Consider the following 6,000-nt stretch of genomic DNA (forward strand, 5'->3'; position numbering starts at 1 on the left):
AGCCGCTGACCCTCAGGGGAAAATGACCCCAACCCTCGTTCCAGGACATGAGACCAAGGGGGGGACGTCCCCTCCCCACTGTCAGAGATCAGTTTGGAACAGGTGCGTGACTGATTCTGCCCAATGAGGCAGGAAGAGAGACTCGTTGGAACCTCTAGGAAGTTGCTTCTTTTTCTTCTTGGAGGGCTGTGGGAAACCACTCAGCAGGTGTGAACAGGAAGCACTTAGTCCCAGCTGGTACTGGCGGGCATCCTTCAGTCACTAGAAGAGCTTTCAAAGGAAGCCAGCTGTGGATGGCAGAACGGAGAGACACAAAGGCCATCTTCAGGGGCGGGATCAACAAAGCGCTGTCACCTCTGGACTTCGTGCCGTGCAAGGCTGCAGACTTCCTGGCAGTTTAAGGCAGTTCTGATTGGCTTTTCTGTTCCTGCAGCTGAGTGGATTCTATCAGAGACACAGAATGATTTAAAACGGAAATCTGGTTCTCTAAACCGCCTGCTTACAGGCTCTCGGCTCTCAGAGACAGAAACCACTCCTCACTGTCTCCGTGCCAACGGCGCTGGAGCCTGGCAGCCCGACTTGGAAGAACCGACCACACCGGCCCTTTCCTGGCTCTGTTGGGCGACACCATGGTGACAGATCAGACTGCACGACGCCGGAGACTTTACACCCAGAAAATCGGCAAACGCTACAAATCTGAGCGTTTTCTCCTCCAGAGAGCTGGTTGTGAAGCATTTACCAGCACACCATTACCTTTGTGCAGCATTCTAGAGCTTTCTCAGCGGGCCCGGTTTGGCCTCTCTGGCTTCTTCTCTTTCCCTTAGCTCCCCTGTGGCTCTAGTCACAGTGAAATTGCAATTTTTAAAAAAGATTTTATTTATTTATTTATTTATTTGAGAAAGAGAACGAGCACAGGAGCGGCTGGATGGGGGCGGGGGGTTGGGGAGGAGCAGGCTCCCCGCTGAGCAGGGAGCCCAACGTGGGACTTGATGATAGACCTTGAGATCATGACCTGAGCTGAAGGCAGACACTCAGGTGCCCCGTGAAATTACCATTTTGGAAATGTGCCGTACTGTCTCCTGGCCTTGAATTCCTACATAGAATGCCTTTCTCGGGCTGGAGTATCAGGCTGGAGTCAAAGTGCCTAGAAGCCATAGTATTTTTAAGGGCCCGTGAAAATGTTTTAATTTCTTTAAAATCAAGAAATGAAAATGAACTTTTAGAACGAAGAAAATGTTTAAATATGTAATATGTCTTTACCCATTCCATTAATAAAATGTAATAATTTTTTTTTTTTTATGGAGAAAGGAGCCCACAAAGGTAAAAGCACCTAGAACCCATGAGAGTTATAGCATGACCCTAGCTTGTCTACCCATGAAATTAATCTCTGTGAAGCTTTTCTAAACTCCTCCTCCGGCTTCATAATCCTAGCCTTCAGAATGCTCTGTTTCTACCTTTGAGGTAATTTTCAGGGTACCTGGGTGGCTCAGTGGGTTAAGCACCTGCCTTTGGCTCAGGTCATGACCTTGGGGTCCTGGGATCGAGCCCCGCATTGGGCTCCCTGCTTAGTGGGAAGCCTGCTTATCCTTCTCCCTCTGCCACTCTCCCATTCATTCTCTATCTCTCAAACAAATAAAATCATTAAAAAAATAAAAAAGAGAAATCATTTTCAGAAAATGTGGGATGTAAATAAATAAAATCTCTCCACAGTAACACATCATAGGAACACTTAAATGCCTATAAGTATCTATCCTCTTCAATAACCTATGGACATTTCTTTTTTTATATTTAAGATTTTATTTATTTATTTGACACAGAGAGAGCAAGCACAAGCAGGGGGAGTGACAGGCAGAGGGAGAGGGGGAAGATTTCCTGCTGAGCCACTGAGTTCCCCTCTTTTTTATTTTTAGGTTATTTGTTTATTTACTTGACAGACAGAGATCACAAGTAGGCAGAGAGGCAGGCAAAGAGTGAGAGGGGGAAGCAGGCTCCCCACCAAGCAGAGAGCCCAAGGATCCAAGCAAGGTCCAAGCAAGGTCCAAGCAAGGACCCTGGGATCATGACCTGAGCTGAAGGCAGAGGCTTTAACCCACTGAGCCACCCAGGCGCTCCTTCCCTTCTTTTTTCTAAGATTTATTTACCTATTTGAGAGAGAAAGAGAGCACACGTGCGCACACAAGCACAGGGGGAGGGGCAGAGGCGGAGGGAGAGACTCTCCCGCAGACTCTCCACTGAGCGTGGAGCCTTATGGGGGGCTCAATCCCCTGACCCTGAGATCATGACTTGAGCTGAACCCAAGAGTTGGACACTCAACTGACTGAGCCACCGGAGCCCCCCACCACTGGCTATTTCTAAGGACAGTGATGATCCTGTCGCCTGCTCTCTAGGCTCAGAATCGCACAGGCTCACACAAGAGGGGCTGTGCATCTCCTCTTGGAATGAATTGGTGAGCAGCCACGTGTCTTAGTTTGCACGGGCTGCCACAGCAAAGTACCACACACAGAAATCTACTTTCTCGCAGCTCTGGAGGCTGAAAGTCCACGATCAAGGTGCTGGCAGGGGTGCTCCCCCTGAGACCTCCCTCCCTGGCTTGGCAGAGAAGGGGTTGTCTCTTCATGTCCTTAAGCGGTCGTCCCTTTGTGTTTCTGTCTAATCCTCACCTCTTCTTGGAAGGATATCTCACCTTGACTTGATTGCACCTTGAGAACCCTGCCTCATACAGTCACGCTCTGAGCAACTGGGGGTTAGGACCTAAGTGTATGAATTTGAGGGGGACATGAAATTCAGGGCAGAAACTCCAGTCCTTCCTGTCTCCATCACCCAGTAGAGGGGCCCAGACTTGCCTGAGTGGATGTGTTGGAAGCACCATGGAAGGGTGTCCGTGCTCAGGAAGGACGCCACGTTCTGGTGGCCAAGCCCTCGGCCCCAGAGACTTCAGAGAAGCAGCGGGAGCCGGGAGCACAGTGAGGGGAGCACGGCTGGGCAGCTCTCCCTCTAGATGGAGGAGCCTGTGCTGGGCTGCTTTCTCCTGGAGTCTGGCGGCAGTTTCAGAGACAGGCGTTAGAAAAGCAAACACTCAGAGGTTTTCCCGGTTTTTAGAAGTTTATTTATTAGCAGCGACTTGCATAAAATAGTCTTTTAAAGGGGGCAGCTGTGTTTCTGGTTTTTTTTTTCTTTTCTCTTCTCCAACATGTGTATTGGGACATAATGAATCCCAGAAATGCTGTCTGGTTTCATCATCCCTAAATATATGTATGCATCTGGTGAGACTATGAAGAGGTTTGTTGTTGTTGTTTTTTGTTTGTTTGTTTTGGCTTGGTTGTTGATTGAAGGATAGGATAAAGTCCCAAGCCATGTCTTCCTACTCAAGCTGTATTTTTGTCCCATTCCAGTATGTCAAGATGCTACGGGGTACAGATTTGTCCGATTATATCCGATTTTTTAGTCTTGTCGCTCTGCCTTCCTATCTCAGATCACTGATTGTTCGAGCTGGAAACTCGAATTCCTCATATTCGAGCTGAGGAAGCAGACGGTTGCCTAGCGGTGAGTGGCTCGACTCTGCTCTGAGTTTCTAAATAGGGGTCTGGGATTCCACTTTCAACTTCCCTATGACCCCAAGTTCAGTCGTTGCTTTAAGTCCTTTCTGGAACAGAGTGGAATTGGAGTTAGTGAGTAAAAGGTCAAATATCGGGGCACCTGCATGGCTCAGTGAGTTAAGCCTCTGCCTTCAGCTCAGGTCATGATCCCAGGGTTCTGGGATCGAGCCCCACATGGGATTCCCTGCTCAGTGGGGACCCTGCTTCCCTTCCTCTCTCTCTGCCTGCTTGTGATTTCAGTCAAACAAATAAATAAAATCTTTAAAAAAAAAAAAAGGTCAAATATCCAATAGTTACATAAACAGGTAAAATATCCCAGTCCGTGGAGCATCAGGCCTCTGGGCAGAACAGTGTGAGTTCATAAGTGAAAAAAGGTTCCCGTGGACCCCGGAGGCTTGCTAGGTAACGCTGAGTTTCTGTAACACAAAAGCAGCAAGAAGTGTGTTCTTGCCTCCAACTGGCGGCCTCGCTGTCCTGACATCCTTTTCTTACCAGCTACAGTTAAACTCTGCTCAGTGGGATGTAAAGTGCCCCGAAATATTCGTCCCTGTTCCAAATTCAGAAAAGCTTTTAAGGAAGAACACAGCAGACCACACAGGGAAAGATGCAACGAAGCCCCATTCGTGCAGCTCCCTCTCACTCAGGTTCACAGGGCAAAGGAAGAAAGAGCCCGAAGAGTGCGGTTCCGGAGGCCTTCAGGCCGGGGGGGTTAAAACCAAACGTGCGCTAGATAATCATGCGTGGCAAACACAACGTTGTCATCCTGCCATCTGTTCCTTGAACGTTCAGCGGCCCCTGTCACGTGCTGACGCCGCCCCGGGTACTGCCGGGAGCAGGCACAGGAGCCCGTACACCCAGAGCCACAACCAAGTCACAACCAAGGGGCCGCTGGTCATGCTGAGTTTTTGTTATTATTTCATTAAAATGAGGCAAATTCTTTTTTTTTTTTTTTAAGATTTTATTTACTTATTTGACAGACAGAGATCACAAGTAGGCAGAGAGGCAGGCAGAGAGAGGGGGAAGCAGGCTCCCTGCCGGACAGAAAGCCCGATGCAGGGCTCGATCCCAAGACCCTGAGATCATGACCGGAGCCGAAGGCAGAGGTTTTAACCCACTGAGCCACCCAGGCGCCCCAAAATGAGGCAAATTCTACTTTGAGCTTCCCAGCTTGTGTCTGGACAGGATCTGACCCGACTGCAGGCTGAAAAGCACATGTTCTTCAATGCACCCTGCCTCCTGCTGCTACGGGGGCTCCATCTTGACCCTGAGCTTGCCCTTTGTGGGGTGTTGATGCCCCTTCAGGGAAGCCAGAGCCACACTCTTGCCTTTTGCAATGATGCTTTCCTCAGCGGGCGGCAACAAGTCTTTCTTCCTCCGCCCCCCATGCTCTGCCTCCTCGTCACCTCCTGTGCGCCCCCACCCCCCTCCCCTTCCCCGTACTGCACCAGGAAGGCTTTGCAAGGGTTAAGGCACGGGATCAGTGGGGTCCGGATGGAGCCTGAGAAGGCAGAGCAGGAACGGCAGAGGTGACCAGGGGTTCGCCAGACAAGGCCTGGAGAGAACCGGTTTCCCCATCCGCTCCTGCGCACATGAGGAAAGCAAGCAAGTCTGACACCCCACACCCAGCTGTCTTAGCACATCTTGAGGGGATCTGGGAGGTCAGAGGAGTGGGCAGGTGGCTGATTTTATGACCGTTCTCTTCTAATCACCATGATTTCCGTAATGTCTGGCACGGGGCTTGTCATTTTTGACCCTGGCTTCTCCCTCCTGCCCTGAGCATGTCAGTTGGCTGTGGCCTCATGGCCTCTCCCCCATGGCTCCCCAGCTTGCGAGGGCAAGGGGATGGCCAGTGAAGGTCTGAGAGCTCACCACCAGCAGCAGACGGACTGAGTTCTCCTGTCCCATCCCTCAGACCCGCACGCTCCCGGGGAATCCTGGCTTTGTGTAGCAGACTGAGTGGGTTTCTGTAACTTTCCACCAAAGAACCTCAACTAAAGCCTTTATGGAGATAAATCTTATCCAGAGCCATATATATATATATATATATATATATATATATATATAGATATATATATATATATATCTTTATATATCTTTATATATAAAGATATATAAAGATATATATATATATATCTTTTTATATATATAGATATATATATATATAAAGATGGCGCTGGGGTGGCTCTGTTGAAGCAAAAAAGGTTGTGTCAGCTCCCTGCTTCCTCTGCTTGGGTGCCTTTGAGGGATTCCCTCATGAGCAGTTTAAAAATCAAGGGGAGTGGACCCAGATCATCCCTGGGTCCCTTCTGGCCTCTAAGCCACAAGGAGCAGACATGAGGGTGACAAGTGAGGGTGACAATATCAGTGTCACCAAGGGGGCAAACAGAAGGTCCTTCTGGGGCCT

The sequence above is a fragment of the Mustela nigripes genome, chromosome 4 (assembly GCF_022355385.1).
Source record: "Mustela nigripes isolate SB6536 chromosome 4, MUSNIG.SB6536, whole genome shotgun sequence".
Lineage (NCBI taxonomy): Eukaryota > Metazoa > Chordata > Mammalia > Carnivora > Mustelidae > Mustela > Mustela nigripes.